The sequence below is a fragment of the Panthera tigris genome, chromosome F3 (genome assembly GCF_018350195.1).
Source record: "Panthera tigris isolate Pti1 chromosome F3, P.tigris_Pti1_mat1.1, whole genome shotgun sequence".
Classification (NCBI taxonomy): Eukaryota; Metazoa; Chordata; class Mammalia; order Carnivora; family Felidae; genus Panthera; species Panthera tigris.
The window spans coordinates 38367330-38387175 of record NC_056678.1 but is presented as its reverse complement, the minus strand read 5'-3'; the positions used below and the strand labels follow the sequence as shown (position 1 = coordinate 38387175).

Sequence of the window (19846 nt, the reverse complement as noted above, 5' to 3'; positions counted from 1 at the left end):
TTGTGAAGTATTTCCTTTCTGTAATAATCTTCATGCAAAGTCTACTTTGTCAGATATTGATATAGTCATCTAGGTGTCTTTTCTTCCACTTAGTAAAATGCGTCCACAGAAAAATTATCCCATCTTACTATGTAGTTTCATAATTTTGCAAGTACATATACTTGTATACTTCCACTGTAATCAAGATATTGAACAGTTTTGTCACCCCCCAAAATTTCCCCATGTCCCTTTATGGGTAATTCTTCCTTCCACTAGCCCCTAGTGACAACTCATCTGTTTTCTGTCTCTAGAATTTGCCTTTTCTATAATATTCTACAAATGGAATCATAGAATATGTTGCTTTTTGATTCTGCATGATTTTCTTAACCTAATGATTTGGGGGTTTGTCCACATTGTTGTATGGGTCAGTAGTTTGTTCTTTTTTTTTTTTTATTGCTGAGAAGTATTCAATTGTATGCCTGTCCCAGACACCATTACCACCAATTTTCCAATAATGCTCTTTCCAAATTCTTGACTATTCAAACGTTTAGCCACTGGACATGAATAAGTATAGACTGTACCTCAGACATCTCTTCTTTGAGGCAAATTAACAGATAGCTGCACTGCTTGAATTTCTGCCCACTGGAACAATTTCCCTTAACAATTGTCCTTAAGGATTACTCCTGAGTAAGACTATAGTGATGCAGTTGTTTACTTTTGACATATCATGTGGAACTATCTATAAATTAAAGCTGACATTTTATTCATTATTATGAAAGAGAGAGAAGGTAATCTTTCGAGAGTAGGAGACATGAAAATCTAGGTTACTTTCTCAGAAACTTATCTGTGTGTTCAGGATCTGGTCATGCCTGATTCCATATGCAGTATTTCTTGATGATGAAGTTCAGTGATGCATGCCCAGCTTTATGGCTTGGTGGGCCAACAACTCATATGCATGGGCAGCTCATATGACCTGACTACTTGGTAGTCTGTGATCAAGTGCTCAGTCTTTAGTAGGATCCAGTGTTAAGTCAGAAACTGTATCTAAAAAAATAGTGTAATTAACTCCAAAGAATGGCATAGTTTGGTTCCAAAATCCTCACTGCATGAAAAGGTTTATTCTGGGTCCATGCTTTCCATGGGTTGCTTCCAGCAAATAATAAGTGCTGTAATATACAGTAAGCAGGCTCAATGTCTCTGACAGCTGACTTTAGCTTGAGGTCTCCTTAACAGCCTTGCTGAACTACTTTTTTTAGACTGCATGGCTGTCTAGGGTACTTCTACCAACCTCCCTTTCCCCTCTCTTTCACTTGAGAGTCACACTTGCATTGTAGACTGACTTACCTTCCAGCCTCTCCTGACTCTTTCTATTTTGTCTCACACAGTATTTCTCCTAATACAATTTCTACATGTCTAATCTTGTTGCAGAGTCTGCTTTCAACTCCCTGCTCTTGGTTCAAGCAATAGTCTTCTCCGTGTGGCAACTGCAATGGGCTCCTAACTAGTCTCCGTATGATCCTCTATCCCCCAAAATCTATCCCACAGATATTTTCATATTTCTACTTTTGTGGACTTTAGGACCAAAAGATCTCAAATAGTCACTAAGTTTATGGGATTTTCCCCATAAACTTGCTCTCAGCAGGACTTTGCTGGCTACACAAAAGAAATAGGAGTCTTGGCTCCTTTCTTTCAGAAATCTTACTATACACACACACACACAGACACACACAACCACACACACACACACACACACACTATATATATATATATCTATATCTATATATCTATATATATATATCTATATATATAGATAATAGCTAAAGATAATGTAAATTTCATAACATTGAGGCCCTTGCCCTTCATGTTCATTAATCTCTCCCAGAGTTTATTTAGAACTGTGCTTTGTACATAGCAAAACTTCAATAAGTATTTGTGGAATGAGTTAATGAAGTAAAACAACCAATCACAGGGTCATTCCTTCATTCAACAAATATATATTGATCATCAGCTATGTGTCAGGCACTATTCTAAGTGCTGGAGATGAAGCAAAAAATAAAATAGGCAAACATAACTGTTTATAAAGCTTATGTTTGTGCATGTGTGGGACAGACAATAAATAAATCAATAAGAGGGATAGGAAGAGAGTCATAATGTTGGTGGTGGACCTCATTGAGATGATGACATTAGAAGAGAGCAAGAATTAGGAGCAAATGAGGGGGTAGTTAAGCAGGTATTTGGGGAGAAGATCCAGGTAGAAGGAAGAGCAAGTACAAGTGCCCTGAGGCAGGAGCACCTTTTCATAGGCCACTGTCAGGATGTTGGTGTTTACTCTGGAAGAAATGAGAAGCTTTTGGAAAGTTTGATTTGGGATGATGTGGTCACAGAAATGCAGCAGGACCTCATAGATAGGGAGGAATAGCACCAACTGGACCAACTTTGTGGAGGAGATCAATTTCCAGCAGACAGGGATCCTGATTTATTTATTCACACCACAAATGCTTACCAAGCCACTACTAGTTTACCAGCTACTAAGTATGAGGACTCAGGATATAGAGCTAAGTGACAGTTCCCCATGAATGGGAAGGAATCAGTGGAGTAGATGGTTAAAGTTATTAGAGACAGAGTATGAAGGTTAACTTGATGGCAGATGTTTCTGAGAATGCTGGGGGGAGGTAAAATCCTGTGCTTGATTGGAGGCACGTTCTCTCACTGCAGACCCAGAGGTTTTGGAGTGAGATGTTGAGGCAGTACCTGTTTGATGGCATTATTTTCTCTGGGAAGCAGGAGACCAAGGTCTCTGCTGAGAGCACAGGAGGAAGTTGAATGCTCTGATAATTTATTCATGTGCTCAGTGATTGGAAAGTCTCTAAAACAAAAAAAGGATGTCTGTCTAAAACTAAAAGGAATTAAAAACCAAGCTCTGTGGTCTTTATAATAATGACAATGATAGAAAGTAAGAGCTGAACAAAAAACAGCATTATTGGATAGATGGATAAATAGATAAACAGGCTTAGATTTCCCAAAAGTCGTGGCTACTGTGGTGTTTTAGATGGAGTATATCTTTAATGCTCCAAAGAATTCTGTATGACAGTATTTTATTTTATTATCCCACCTTCTATATGAAAGCTCTGTGGATAAGAAGGGGAAGTAACCTGCACTTCACCACAGCAGAGCTAGAATTTGAAAGCAGGTTTGTTTGACTCCTGAGCCCATTTGTCATTTAACAATATGCCCAGAAAATGTGATCCAGAGTAGCAAATCCTAAATAGGAGAGAAGCACAAACTATTATAAGGAAGGAGCCCAGAGGAGAGTAATAAAGAACACTCAGGGGTAGGAATACAAGCTCTGTGGGAAGAGCAGTGAGGGGCCTACAAGGGAAGGTAAATTTCTTTAAGAAAGGAAGCCAGTGAAGGGATAGCTCATAATAATTTTCAAACACATCGACCTTTCTCTTGCTGGAGAGAATCAGGCTGTCATTCCATAAACATCAATAATCAGAATAGAGCAACATGCCATCACGTAATGATACGTACTAGCTACCACAGGAGTTAACTAGCACAGTTCCTGTTGACTGTCTGGTTAGGAAGACCTTCCATATGGTATTGTAATACTGTGGAAGAACCCATTAAAAAGTGAGTGCTATAGGAATGCAGAAGAGGAATACCAAACTAGACAAGGGTGGGGGTGGATATTGGGAGATCTGGGAAAGTGAGGGAGCAGGACCCATGTGGAAAACTGCTGGCAATTAATTAAGGCTGAAAAATGAGATTCAAGCAAAGAGTGGCAAGTGTGCCAGAGTTAGGCAGGGACCAAATGCACAGGACATTTTTACATCTTGTTGTAAGACTGTGAGGACCTTAGGAGCCAGAACTGAATCCTGTTCACCATTGCTAAGCACAATGCTTGAAACATGGTTGACTCTATATAAACATGCTGATAAAGAAATTGTATTTTATTCTAAAGGCAAGAGATATTGCAGGATAAAGTAAAGAGGAGTGGCATAATTAGATTTATGTTTTCAAAGGCTTAAAGGATTCCAGGTGGCTAAGACAGAGGCAGGATGATGTCTAATGTATTTGGCATGGGTTAGGGGTGAGGACCCCAGGTTCAGGAACAGGTCAATGCTGGGAGAAGTTAGAGATCAGATTGGGGGAAGTCCTGCTGATGGTGGTCTTTCAATGCTAAAATGAGCAGTTTGGACTAAAGTCAGGTAGGAAAACTAAGAGCCTTTATAGGGCAATGAAAACCATGTCTTAGAAAACTTGATTAGACAATGAATTGTAGGGCAAAAGCCTAGAGGCTGAGTGTTCAGTTTGGGGGCTTCATAGAGTAATTATGCATTGGAAGGTACAAGTCCAAACTGGGATCTTGAAGGCAGAAATGAGAGTGAGGTAATTTTTTAAAAGAAATTAGCACTTGGTGATCATATATTTTTTTCATTTTTTCATATGATTCAATTTATTCATTAGTTTTGTCATATCATTCTATGAAGAACTTAAGTAACATACAAACAAGAGAAAATAAGTTAAAGAAAGCTCTAAGATTTTGATCCTGAGGAACAGATACAATTGTGTTGAATAGAAATTTACATGTGAATAATAAGGAGAGATAAATTTAATTTGTGCATAATGATAGTAATGGACAAAACAATAGAAAAATATTTATTACAGAAGTACAAACATGGCACTCATCCTGCTATTCTTAACTTATATTATCTCTATCTCACATACCTATAATATAGTGTCTATTACTAGTCCCGTTTTACAGCTGAGGAAACAGTCTTGAGGTTTCATAAGCTGCCCACAGTCACAGAGCTATATATGATAAGACTTGGATTCAAACCAGGCTGGATGATTCTAAAGCCACACTTTGAATCAGTTTGTGATACTTTTCTCCCCTTTACCTGTGATTCTTAGTTGATAGCTGGGCATCCAAGTGGAGATGCCCTAGAAAAGGTGTATGGAACTAGAACTTGGCTGAAGGACTTAGACAAGTTTGTTTTCCTTCAGGAGTTAGCAATATGGTAGTAATACTTGATGTTAAAAGTGTGGATTATACTTTCAAGTAAGTGGGAGAAATACATTAGTGGAGACTGGATATGAAAATATTTAAAACATTTCCATTTTAGAGGGTGCGGGAAGTTTCTACATTTTAGGGTAGATGTTGATTTTTTTTTCCTTTCTGGAAGAGTGTTTTAGTCAAATGGCTATAAGTTAAGTACATAATGGTTTTGGAATGCTTCCTATAGACTTGATTTACTGAGTCCTCTGCTTGGTAACATATATTGGATTGTTTAGCAGTGATACACTTCTTAACTGTGAACTTATATTTCCATATTCCTAAAAATTGCAGTTTGGGAAGAGGTGTGTGTGTGTGTGTGTGTGTGTGTGTGTGTGTGTGTTTGTGTGTGTGTCCTGAACAGGAAATCAGGCTTACAGACCGCCTAGAAAGGTGAAAGGTGTATCTTCTTATTCTGGTAGCAAGAGGCTGGACAAGCAGTGCTGGAAACTTCTAGATGATTTGTTTGTGCCCCCAGTACACTGTAAATTTGGGATGGACTCCTGGGCTTTGTGATTGATTCTCAGGACAACGGGGAGAACCTAAATAGATGGCTTTGTTTCTCGGCCTCAACTCTGACCTTGTAAAAACCACTTAACTTTTTCTCTGATATAAATAAATAATGATATTTACCTCATAGTGTCCAACATATGTAAAGTTCTTAACCCTACCCTGCCACAGAATAGGCACTCTGCAAGTGCTATATTTTGATTAATAATTATAATAATACCTGATATGGAGGGAGTACTTATAATAAGCAGTCAATATACTAAGTATTTCATGTGCATTCTTATTCAATCTCCATAAAACTCTATGGTATATATAATATTATCATCCTTATTTTCATTATGAAGAATCTGAGGTATAGGAAGTTACAGTGACTTCCCCAAGTCACAATTAATAGGTGATAGATCTGGGATTCAAACCCATCCCATCTGATACTGCACCCTAATCAATTCTGTTGTCCTCTGCTAATCATCCTCCTACGGGAAAGAGGCCTTGACATGGGATTGAGAATTTTTTTTTCTCTCTGGGTCCTAAGAGAGTTGGTTCCAGATTCCAAGCTGGGGCTTTCCCATTATTAGATGCTGAGCTATGTGAAAGCCTCCCAAGCGCTAGGTTTGGAACAATGGGCCCTAAGTCTAGTCTCTTCTTAGAGCCAATTCCATCATTACTCTTTGTGATGTACTTTAGTCATCTGAACTTCTGGAGGAGTGAATTAAACATTTCAGCATGCCTTAGCTGTACTTGGGAGAATGATACAAGTATAAGCCAAGCAACATCAGTCTAAAGTAGCCAGTTATGAGATGGTGAAGAAGGGTCTGCAGGATTCTGTGGCCATAGTTGTTCAGACCATCAAAGTAACAGCCATCACAGATTATGAACATATTCAACATTGATGTAGCAAGAATTCTGAGAAACTATATGAGAAAGGGAAAGTAACAGGGGCAACATTCACATTGGACTTGTCCTTTAGAGAGAACCAATATTTAAACATAATGTGAGTGGTGCCCTCTAGGATTCTGTACTGCAGCCACCATGTTTAAAGAAAAATGTCACACTCTGAAATTGCAGAGAGTAGAGACACTTGAATTACATAAAAATCAGCATCCTCATCGTTTAGTCCCTACTATGAACTGGGTGTTTTACATTCATCGTATTGCTAATCCTTATGCCAATGCTGTTAGTTAGCAATTATCATCCCTATTTCCTGAAACGGAAATTGAGACTTAAAGAGGTTAAGTGACCTTCTCAGGGTCTCATAACTAATAAGTGGTGAAGATGAAATTTAAACCCAGTTCGTTTCATTCCAGAGTCTTGTCTTTTTCATGACACTAACCTGTCAGGACTGAATGCTGGACAAAGGAAGAAGAATCGATGTAGGAAATGGGAATCTGAGAGGAAATAGGAGAGGCAGACAAATTGAGGGCAATGGAAGCTGTGGGAATTTCAAGATGGAAGTCATGATCTGTGGTATGAGATGCAGCAGAAAGTCAAATATCACAGAATAAAGGCAGAGCAACAGACTAGGGCTGCAAGAGTTTGTCACCTTCATTATTTTGGAAGCCACATTTACCTTTAGAAATGATGGGACATTCAGAAAATAGTGGAAACATGTAAAAAAAACCTTCTGTTTAGGAGATTAGAAGTTAAATAAATAAGCTGACAAAGAAACAGAATAGTAAGTGTATCAATCAGAATAAGCCAATTTAAACCACAGTAACCACAGAGCTTAATGGATTAACACAAGTTTTCACTCACTGCACGTCCTTTGGCTGATGTTATATTCCACATCTTCTTGCTTTGGGTCTCAAGTTGATGGAACATCCATTATTTTAAGTACTGACACGTATCAGCACATAGAAAGGGAGCTCTGGACAGCCTTGCATTGACGATTATGTATTTTGGCTTAGAAGTGACATATGTCCCTTCTACTCACAACTCTTTGGCCAGATCTAGTCACACAGGTCCACCTAATCATAAGACTCCCATTAGGAAACCCAAACCAGACCTGGGCAGGCAGATTATACTAATGACTCGCCACAGTATGGGACCTGAATGGGGTGATAATACAGGGGATTTTTCTTTTCCCAAGGCAAGTTTGATATATATTTTTTTATACTTGAAGGAAAAAGAGAAAGAGCCAGTTGATTGAAATGGGAAAGACTGTAAATCTAAAACACATGTAGAAGTGACAGAGCAAAGTTTTAGAGAGGTGGAAAGGAACATGATAAAGAACATGGAAAAAGGAACAACTTGAGAATGGACAGATCCTCTGAGAGTCTGATAATTTTGAGAGTGAGACATAGAGAGAAAGAAATGCCGGAGAGAAAAGGGAGGGAAAGCCTGAAACATTTACTGTGGGAAATAGACTAGAATGGTCCAGTTATGCCTCATAAATCCAGTCAGTACCATGCTGAACAAATGAAGCTGAAAGCTGAGCCCAAAATGACAAAGGAAATCGTAAGTCGAGATGGCATCTGAAATAGGGTTTTACTCCCTTTTTTGTCCTTAGGAAAAAAATGGTATTTTAAAGTTATGTGGTTTCCTTCATGTATAGAAAACAACAACCATCCTGCAGTTTATGATACCACTATCCATGTGTATAAATGTTGCAAAGATAAAGAATAATTCATGAGTAAGAGAATTTTCCTCCAGGGCCACACTCATCTTCACTAGACCATCTCTTAATATTAGACTGGACAAGCAAACAATCCGTATCTTGGTTAATTTAGATAGAATGAGAATTTTGATGCATATTTCTAAGGAAATGAATTTATTCCAAATCTGAGGAGAACGATCCCATAGAATAGTATAATCAATGCCTGGGAGCACACTATTGTTTTTCCAGAGTCAGAGAGAGCACAAATGTTATTTGCTATATATATATATATATATATATATATATATATATATATATATATACACACACACACACACACACACACACACACGCACACATATACATATACATGCACATGTATATTTATATATGTATATATATAAAATATATATAACATATATAGAATTAGGTTCCAGCAGCATCTAGGGTTCTTGTTAACCTCTCTCCCTCCCCCCTTTCCCTCCCTCCCTCCTCCCTTTCCCTCCCTCCCTATCTGTCTGTCTGTCTCTGTCTCTGTCTCTGTTTCCATCTCCATCTCTCTCTCCCTCTTTCTTACTCCATTTCTGAGATCTTTCTACTTTTCTGGCTTTATTCCTAAATAAGCTCCCTTATATGGTAACAAGATGTCCACCAGCATCTCTATGTTTATATTCTTCTATAAGTTTTAAGTCTAAAGAAAAAGATATTTCTTCCTGTTCCAACAAAAATCCCACAGATGTGTTTTATGGCTCTGATTGCCTGACTTGGGACATGTGACCATTCTGAATGAATCCTGTGGTGTACCCCTCCAGGCAGATCCAGATCACATATCCTCCCTTCAATAAGGGACTGGTAGAAAGAAGGTAGGGATATCATCCAAAAGAAAATTAGAGCATCAGTTGCAGATGAGAAGGCAACAGATGCTATTTAGACCAAAATAATGCTTACGTATATTGAAAAATTTTGAATTTCAATACTCTCATACATTCTCTAAAGTTTTGGACTCAAAGCAATAATGTCTCTAGTCAAAGAGAATAACATTGTCCATAGCCTTTTAGATTTATCTACATTTCTTTATGTGGCACTCTGAGTAAGAACTATATTGAAAACAAGCAGAAAGTAAAAAAAAAAAAAGCATAACCTAACATGAGCTAAAGTCAGAATGTTTTCAATGATGGCTAACTAGAATTATTCTATAATTACTCCACCACAGCCCTGAAAGTGAGTCACCAAGAAATGAATATTTATAAGCTTTCTGACCTCAAAAAATTCAAAATCTTAAAGGAGGTCACCTAAGGAGACTGTGGAAAACTTCCATGCAACTTATTGGCAGATGATTTTAGTTCTTATTTCAAAAAGCTTGGTATGAAATGCATGCCATCTGGTTACTGGGAAAATTCTAGTGTGTATTAATTGCTTGTGTGAGAGACATTCCTTCCATTTAGTTGTAAATGATTGCACCTGCAAAGGGAAAGAAAAAAAAGAACATGTCTTATCACTTGCTCCTGGGGCTGGAAGATTTGATGACACAATACTGCTATTTCATCCACTTTTAAAATCTGTGTCTGATCAGTACAGCTGTTCTCCCACAACTATTTTGAATATGCTGTGTTGTACGCTCGAACACAGGATTGCCGGGGAAAAATTTCAAATAGCACTAAATGTGAAGACTGCAGTGGTTCCTTTCCATTTCTTGAAGGCATTTATAACTATTTCAAGATAAAATGCAGGTACTTTGATTTTGATTTTAACCCTATCAAAGGAGTATATTTCAGGAAAGCCGATTTTAGGCAATTCTGTATTTTCTAGACTCACTTGACATAGTTGGCAGATCTCTGCCTAAAAGGACAAGTGGAAATCTCCCTGGAAGGATCCTTTGTCACTTTCCCTGTGAGACCATAGAGATAGTCTATGCATCTAGCCTCAAACTGGGAGATTTATAGACTTTAAAAGTTAAAAACCCTGTTACAATAAGCCTTGTAATACTATAGTCTATTTTGTGGATCCAGCCATTATTTCCTCTGTGGAGCACTATGCATTGCGCTCAATGTTGCAAAGCCAGTAGAGACAGAGTTTTCCTTATTGGTACAGAGGAAAGATGATAGGACTTTAAGTTTAGGTAGAGTTTATTCATATCCCAGCTCTGCCACTTATTAGCAGTTGTGATCTTAGGGAAATTACTTGCATTCTGTGGGGTTTAGTTCCTAAAAATAGGATTAAATACAATTTTCCTAGGGCAGATGAGAAGTTTTCATGAAATATTGTATGTGAAAATGCTTGGCACATAGTTAGAACTAAATAAATATTAATCTAATGTCTCTTCCTCAGTTCAAGTATTATAGAAGTGCTCTATTATTGTCAGTCTTCCCAAATTAATTTCATTCTACCTGCCACATTTACAGCATGCACAAATTATTTTCTGCTAAGTGAATATTATTTATAGATTAGGCAAGCACCTCATAAAGAGGGATTTCTTCATTTGTGGGTATCAGGCATTGCAAAGGAATAAGTAGATTGTAAATATTGGCAGAATCCTAACTACTGGATCTGATTTTATTCTTCCAACATGTGAAAAATCTTTCCAGGAAGTATATTTAATATGTCATTTTGCTGAATGGTAGCTTTGATTTCTACTGCCAGAGGTGATCTCTTTTTTATCAAATAGAGCGATTCAGCTCTTGATATGCCCATATCATAGAAAATATGGGAGTAGAAATCCCAGGAGTACTGAACTATTTAATCAAGTGGTGATAAACATACTTATTCAATACCACCAAGACAAGGAGAATACGATACTGTCTTCAGAGAATAGGAATGCAACTATCAATTATGGCAACTGAGTAGTAATTTGGGCCATAGCACTGCAGTGGGAAACTTGGCTTGCCGTATACCTGGTAAAGCCTTTAAATCAAGAAATGTGATGTGGAAGTCAAAACCAAATAGTTAAAATCTCTAAAGACCTGTAGCAATTTATCATAGACAAGACACAGTGTATAGAGTACAACAAAATAGACACCAGGGATAATGGTTCTTGACTATTACCCATCTTTGAAGAGTGGCATAAGATTGAATTGTCACAAAATTGTTTGTCATACATTGAGCTGAATGCATGCGTGTTTTTCCCGTTCTCAATCCCTTTTTTTTCCAGAAAAAATTAAACACATACATTATTACAAAACAGAAAAGAAGAACCTAATTGTCATAAGAGAGGTGTTAAAAGATAAAATTATTAACATCTTATTCACTTCTATCCCAAATTTTCAAGGATATCAACTTGCTTCTTAAACATTTAATTTTACTGTGCCAGATTCTAAATGGTGTGAATTTGTAGTTTCAAGCATTTAGCTTCCCTTAACACCACCTTAACAGCTGATATTTGTGATTAATAATATATATCTTTTAAATCAATGTTTTACCATAATATTTAAAAACTGTGTTTTTAAAGAGCTTATGCTCCCTTGGCTAGAATTAGTTAATTCACACTAATGATGTTTTGATTAAGAAAATTTCTTTTTCATTGGATTCAATGGGGTTTTTAGAAAATTTGTTTAATAGTTCAATATTAAAGTTACATTTTATTAATTGGAGCTGGGATTTGATTTCCTGCATGTCAAATGTTGTAGCTACTGGAAACACTACTGAAATAATTGTTGGTTTATTGTGCAGGTTGGTTAAGGTCAAGGAGACCAAATCCCAGCTTAGATTTCAGAGATGACAGAACATATCTGTTTTGATGAGGGAGTTACTATGTGCATAAAGATGTCCTCTCTCAGGGATCATATCACTTTGCTATTTTAAGATCTTTAATATTTTATGCATTATGCATTTGTCAGACAGGAAGATACTTTCCCCCACTAAAAAGGCATTTTTATTGAGGAAGTTGTAGCCAAAAATAAGAGCTTAAATTCCAGTTAGTAAGAGTTAACCAAAACTATAAATATATAAGGTCTAATTATGCAAGGAAAATAACTTGAACATTATTATAAACCATGAATTAGTTTTTTAATCTTGACTTTTGTCTTTATATTGTACTTGTCTTTAAAACAGAATGATTTTAAAATTAAATATATTTAAAATAATTCTTTAAAGTAAACAAAATATTAAATATTTACAGCTGTTTTTTTCAAGTTTTTATTTAAATTCTAGCTACCTAACGCATATGGTAAAATTGTTTTCAGGCATATATGCAATGCTTTATCACTTGCATATAACACCCATTGCTCATCACAACTACCCTCCTTAATACCCACCAAGAATTTAGCCTGTCCCCCACCCACCTCCCCTCCAGCAACCCTCAGTTTGTTCTCTATGCTTAAGAGTCTCTTATGGTTTGCTTCCATCTCTCTCTCTTTTTTTCCCTTTCCTGTATGTTCATCTGTTCTGTCTCTTAAATTCCACATATCAGTGAAATCATATGTTATTTGTCTTTCTCTGACTGACTTATTTTGCTTAGCATACTATACTCTAGCTCTATCCACGTCATTGCAAATGGCAAGATTTCATTCTTTTTGATGGCTGAATAATATTCCTTCTTATTCCTTCTTATCTTCTTTATCCCTTCGTCAGTTGATGGACATTTGGGCTCTTTGCATAGTTTGGCTATTGTCGATAATGCTGCTATAAATATCAGAGTGAATGTGCCCCTTCAAGTGAGTATTTTTGTATCTTTTGGGTGAATACCTAGTAGTGCAGTTGCTGAGTCGTAGGGTAGTTCTATTTTTAACTTTTTGAGGAACCTCCATACAGTTTTCCAGAGTAGCTGCACAAGTTTGTATTCCCGCCAACAGTATAGGAGGATTCCCCTTTCTCCACATCCTCATCAATATCTATTGTCTCCTATGTTGCTAATTTTAGATATTCTGACAGGTGTGAAGTGGTATCGTATTGTGGTTTTGATTTGTATTTCCCTGATGATAAGTGATGTTGAGCATCTTTTCATTTGTCTGTTTGTCATCTGGATGTCTTCTTTGGAAAAATGTTCATGTCTTCTGCCCATTTTTTAATTGGGTTATTTATTTTTTGGGTGTTGAATTTGATAAGTTCTTTGTAGATTTTGGATACTAACACTTTACCAGATATTCCATTTGCAAATATCTTCTCCATTTCTGTAGGCTGCCTTTTGATTTTATTAATTGTTTCTTTTGCTGTGCAGAAACTTTTTATCTTGATGAGGCCCCAATAGTTCATTTTTGCTTTTGTTTCTCTTGACTCTGGAGATGTGTTTAGTAAGAAGTTGTTATGGCCAAAGTCAAAGAGCTTTCTGCCTGTGTTCTCTTCTAGGATTTTGGTGGTTTCCTGTCTCACATTTAAAGTTTATTTATTTATTTTTGGGAGAGTGAGAAAGCTCACAAATGAGTGGAGTAGGGTCTGTGAGAAAGGGAGAAAGAATCCCAAGTAGGCTCCACAGTGTTATCATGGAGCCTGATACAGGGCTCAAACTCATGAATTGTGAGGTCATGACCTGAGCTGAAATCAAAAGTCAAAAACTCAATTGAGCCACCCAGGGGCCCCTCCAATCTCACATTTAGGTCTTTAATCCAGTTTGAGTTTATTTTTGTGTATTGTAGGAAAGTGGTCTAGTTTCGTTCTTCTGCATGTTGCTGTCCAGTTTTCCCAGCCCCATTTGTTGAAGAGACTTTTTTCCATTGGATATTCTTACCTGCTTTGTTGAAGATGAGTTGACCATATAGTTGTGGGTCCATTTCTGGGTTTTCTATTCTGTTCCATTGATCTATGTATCTATTTTGTTAAATCTGCTTTTAATTATTTAGCTATCTGTGTTTGCACAATTCTCTAATTCTGCCCTTCATAGAAGTATAGTTCTAATTTCTCACTTCACCACAAGGTGAGGACTCAGGCCAGGGAATTGGGGGGAGATTAGTTATGACAAAATTATGTCCCTCACACCATTTCCCTGCTTACATCCCTAGGATTCATGTCTTGCATCACTTCCTTCTTAGGTTAAAACCCTTGGAACAGAATAGGGTTGATGTTCTGTGACTTAGCCTATTGAATTAGCCTTATCTCATTCTCTGACAGCAGAATGATAACAATAGCAATACCCTTAGAAAATCACACACACACACACACACACACACACACACACACACACACACACCCCTACACTCAGATGCACACAAAGCTAGATGACTGGTTCAGTTACTGCATTGGCTTGGATGGGAAAGTATGGTTGATCAGAAGCCAAAGATGGGAGCAGGATGGAAAGAGAGGTTTTCCAGATAATTACACAAGAAGCACATTCTGGATGCTTTCAGATATATCTCCCTGGAATACTTGTTCTGTCTTCTGCCTTCTGTTTCTTACCCTACTATCTCCATATCCTCCATCTATCTTATTATCTGTCTTTATTGATGAAGCCTCACTCTGTGTCAGGGAAGTCAGAGTTCCTGGCTCCTGTTGGCTGAAAGATAAGAAGTAGATCTAACCATTTGCCACAATGTTTCTATGGGGAAATGCTTCATGGATTTCAACTAATGATGTACAAATAGCTTAAGAACAACACTCTTTCTGTTTTGGGGACCAGATGTATATTAATACCTTTTTATCTAGGATGGATCCATGCATTTTTCCTTTCATTAACCTATTTCTCTTAGGAAGAGCTATCAGTTACCCCTAGGAACATGGTCTGAGTTGTGTTGCCACATGGCCTTATTCGCAGCCACGTTGGTCACTGGGTGAAGTTTTACCTGTATTGGCGTAGTGCTAGTGACACCATGATATGAGAAGCTAAACTAAAATATTAAAGATCTAAAAGCACAGATCTCTCGTAGCAAGACACCAAGACAGCATGTTGTTCTATGGCTCAAACATTTCTTCTTACATTAATACTATCTTGTGGGTTATTACTTACAGAAGAAAAAACTTTTAAGTGTGGCATCAAAGATCTTACATGATCTCCTTTTTACCTTTTCAGTTTTCTCTCTCATTTCTCCCCTATATACTGAAAACTTTTCAAATCACTGAGCATGCCTCTTCTTCTTTCTTCTGGCTCTTTGTATGTACAGTTTCATTTACTTCCAGACTCTTACCATACTTCATTGCCCTGTTAACATATTTTTACTTAGATTTGCTTCAAACCAACTTAGGTATATTTCCTGTTACAAGTTCTCGACTGGTTCTCACAACAATGTGATTAAGCACTGCTGTTAATCACAGTGCTTAAGTGCTGTTAAGCACTCCCCCAGTGCACGTTCACCTTCTTATGTTGAGGCACTTCAAATTCTGTTTTCTTTTCTCCCGTCTTTGATTATGCATTCCTTTAGAGCCTGTGCTGTTGTATCTCTGGTATTAAGATATTCACTAAATATTGGTTTTTGTGATTGAAACTTGAATCATCAGGTTTCAATCTTCTAACAATCTTCAACTGTTAGAAAAGTACATTATAACTTCATTAGTGATGACACAACTAAGTAGATATTTATTTAGGGATTCTTAAAGCTGGAGGAAAAAAAATGAAGCTTATAAGGAGCCATAAGCTATATAGTCAGCTATTGACAACTCAAAAATTATTTGCTAAGAATCTGCTCTCTGACTGGTATTTTGCTATGTATTTTAATGGGAACAAATTAGAAATAGAGGACACAGAAGGGAAATAAGTTTTGAAAGATCAGAATGAATTTGAATTGAATTAAAAGCTTGGATTGGAGAGTTGTTGTAGATACTTATTAGAAACATTGGAACACCAGGCTGAGAACTTACGCTGAATGAGAAGTCAAGAATCATTGAAGAATTGTAAGGAGAATCACATGATTATAATAGTGATAATGATGGATAAGATAAAAAGAAGTGATTTTTCTTGGAATTACTTTTGACTTTCACGTACTTTCTTTTTAGTCTCTCACTCTATACTTCTTCAAATGCTGAGTTAAGGACATGAAATAAAAAAAAATCAAACTAGTCACTTTGACACTTAATGACTAAAATTATGGATCTTTGGGTCAAAAAAGTCTTAGTCATCTACTTGAAGTGATTGATCACTTTATTCAGGATTTGAGTTTTTACCAATAAGGTTTTTATTACAATCTATACTTTCAACTCATATGTACTGATCTAACTTATTCAACTTTTGAAAGGAAACTCTCAAAGGGTTTATTTTTATATTTAAGATATGTATCTCTTTTAGATCAACCACTAGTCTTAGATCCTCTCTTTGAGATTACATATGACAAATCAGCACGTATTTGAACACAGCTACCTTGTTTTCGCTGAGGGTTCTCTACTCCAGAATAAACATTTGATTCCGTTCATGCTAATCTACCTGATGTCATATTAAATTTTAGGTACAGGGGTAAATCTATGTGTCCTTAAGGAAGGTGTTTACATAACAGAAATGCTGTCCATAACTGTGTGTCTGGATTATTTATTTGCACGCCTGCTTAGGGTCTTCTGTTTTGTCTTCTTGTAGTTTGATCATTGATTTTCCTAGCGATTCTGATTCTGGTGTATCCATGCTTCAGTTTGCTATGTATTTTTAAGTAACCACAGTATCTGACCTAACCAATCTCTGCTTCATCATTGACAACATTTTGGCTTCTTATCAAGGTCCACATCACCCCATTCTCCATGATGCAACATAACAGTTGCTATTTTCATCTTTGCTCTTAGCCTTTCATCACTCAAAATATTATGATGACCTTGTCTAGTGATGAAATTGGATATAAAAAGCAGCATAGTTTCCCTATTTTGTACTTTTACAGTTGTGTTTTTTGGCAGGTAGTGAAAATTTTTATGTTTATTGATATCAGATTACATCATATTATGTTTAACTGATCATCAGTCTACCCTGATGACAACATACTTATGTGGTATACAATATATCCCATTCCATTTATAATATGTTTTGGAGGTTTAAAAGAGAATCAAACTGCATTTTTAAAAATCATCTTACCAATCTTAGACATAAATTCCTTCTATCAAAATATTTTGTTCTTTTTGTTATGAAAAATGATTTTATTTGACACAGAAGTTGGAAGCAAAAGATTATATCATCTTTTGTCAGTGACTGATGGCAGCTATATCTTTTTTTTTTGCATCACCATGCCTTTATTCTCTTCAGAGACACTTATCATTAACTATAGTTTTTTTTTTAAATTTGTTTACCTGTCTGTTGCCTTCATTCCTCACTAAAATGTAATTCATAGTAGTTATAATTTTCAGCAAGACGAGGAAATGATTTTTTAAATGTTCTGAATTGTTTTCTAAAAAGAATCTTCCAGCTAGTTTTGAATCTCTACAACATTGTATTTGTTTGTCAATTTAGTGCATTGCATCCAGAAAATACCCTTCATTCTCTGAATCTGGATTTGCAGTTTATAATATATGCCTGAAGCATATTAGTCCTATTCATCTTTTCTTTTTTTTCCCCTCATAAATGTCAGGAAAAATTCATCTACCCTTAGGTTCATGGGTTTCAACTATAGACTCATAATTTCTTTAATTGGGCAACTATAATGTTTCACCTACCATTCATTATGCTTCTTTGAGCTTATTTACGTTACTATCATTTCACATGGATCAGGAGTCTAACCAAACATCAAGTTACAGTGAACTCTCTGAAGTTTATTATTGTGCTGAACTAAAGCTCAACTTATTTTAATCAACTTGCTCATTAATATTTTCAGTTTATTTTTCATAGCATATATGTTAGTTTATGGATAGCATTGGTCTGTAAGCTAACACCTCCTGAATTGAGGTGTTATTTTTCTGCATTAAAAAAAATGTTTTCAGATTCCAGTGTGGGCATGTTTATCTGAGCATTTTTCTTCTGAATTTTCCTTTGCAGTAAAAATGTTAATAGAGGTAAGTGAAAAATAATATTGATAAAATATAAAGTATCATCTCATCATAGATTTTCTGTGCCTTATTAACTTAATGTTGACTCCATCCCAGTCATTATATGGAAAGCCATGAAGGTCTCAGTTATGTTCACTCATTTTTGTCATTTTTTCTGCCCCCTTGTTAGTGTCCACCACTTAGGAGGACATTTGAGTGCCATTCTTCATCACTGCTACTGCTGTTGATGGTTTCTGTGAGACTCCTGATGACATTGCCAAGGCTGCTGTTTCCTGGGACAGGTGGTTGAGGCACTGTGACAGCTGCATTCACTGGCATTCTGTTGAGGTACATAATGCCCTTGAAATCCATCCAAGTGGTTGTTTGTATCAGTAGTAATCCACTTTGCAAATCTCTGTCTTTTAATTGATGTAATTAGACAATTTACATTTGATGTAATTATTAATCTGTTAGGGGTTACATCTGACATTTTATTTTCTTGTTTTCTGCTTGCTCCCTCTGTTTTTCACTTCTCTATTTTCTTTTTTCTTCCTTCCTGTGGATGATTTGAACTTTTCTTTAGACTATGATTTTTATTATATCTCTTTGTGTGTATAGATAAATATATATGTATATAAATATAAAAGGTATGTATTTATACATATATGTGATTGTTTTTGATATATTACATGATATATAAGTAATTTACCCATCTACTAGTATTGACATTTCACCAGTTAAAGTGAAGTATGATAACTTTATCTTCCTTTATTTTTTTCCGATTGTGATAAAATTGCCTTAAACATTTCCACTACATGCACTGAGAATTGCAGTGTTACAATGTTTGCTTCAAACATCAAACATTATTTAGAAAAGTTAGGAAGAAAAGGAAAGGGTATTACATTTATTACCCATATTTTTGTTCTTTTTGTTACCCTACTATTTAAAACTTGAAAAAAAAGTTTTTTTTCCTTTAGCAATTTTTTTCCAGATACCACTGATGGCACCAAATTCTCTTAGTTTTACTTTATCTACGAAAGTCTTGATTTCTCTTTATTTCCTGAAAGATATTTTTACTGGATATTGGTTTCTGGTTGACAATAGTTTTTCTGTTAGCACTTGGAAATTGTACCACTTTCTTCTGTGCTCAATGATTTCTGATGAGAAATCTGTTATTCAAATTTTCCCCCTATAGCTAAAGTGTAGGTATTCTTGCTGGTTTCAATATTTTTTCTTTCTTTTTAGTTTTAATAAGTATGATTATGGTATGTCTTGGCACAGAATTTGGGGGGGGGTGTTATTTTTAGGTTCCTCTATGCTTCTTGAATCTGTAATTTATAGCTTTTGCCAAATTTGGTAAATTTGTGGCCATTATTTCTTTAAGTACATTTTAAGTCCCACTTTTTTTTCTTTCTCCTTCTGGGACTCTGTTTATGACAAAGGTGTTCAACCTTTTGCTGCAGTTTCACATATCCCTGAGATTCTGTTCAGTTGGGCAATGATTGCCTTTGCTCATTCAAGTTGAGATTTTCCTGGTTCTTGGTATGAAAATAATTTTCTATTGTGTTCTGGATATTTGGGGTACTGTGCTATGAAGATCTAGGTCTTATTTAAATCTTCTGTTTTAGCAAGTTTTCTCTGACACCACCCTGACAGAAGAAAGGTAGCACTACATCATTAGTGCTGGGTGGGAGTGGTTCACCATCTGGCCTTCATTGACACTTCAAGGGGGGAGGGTGCCTTATTACTAGTCAACAGGGATGGGAGTTGAGGTTCCCACTGGCCCCTAATGATACCACCCTGTCTGGAAGGAGGAGAGGTGCTTCTTTACTGCTTCCCATGTTGTCTCTACTGATACAGGGATAGGGGAAGCAGTCTTCATTAATTCTGAGAGTTTGCAAAAGTCCTTAATC

The 19846-nt window shown here is 36.3% G+C and overlaps 1 long non-coding RNA gene across 6 annotated transcripts in view; it reads right to left on the bottom strand.

Annotated features, from left to right (window-relative positions):
- LOC122235972 overlaps positions 1-19846 on the bottom strand; it is a 115385-nt gene that overhangs the window by 18788 nt on the left and 76751 nt on the right. The window lies entirely within an intron of this gene.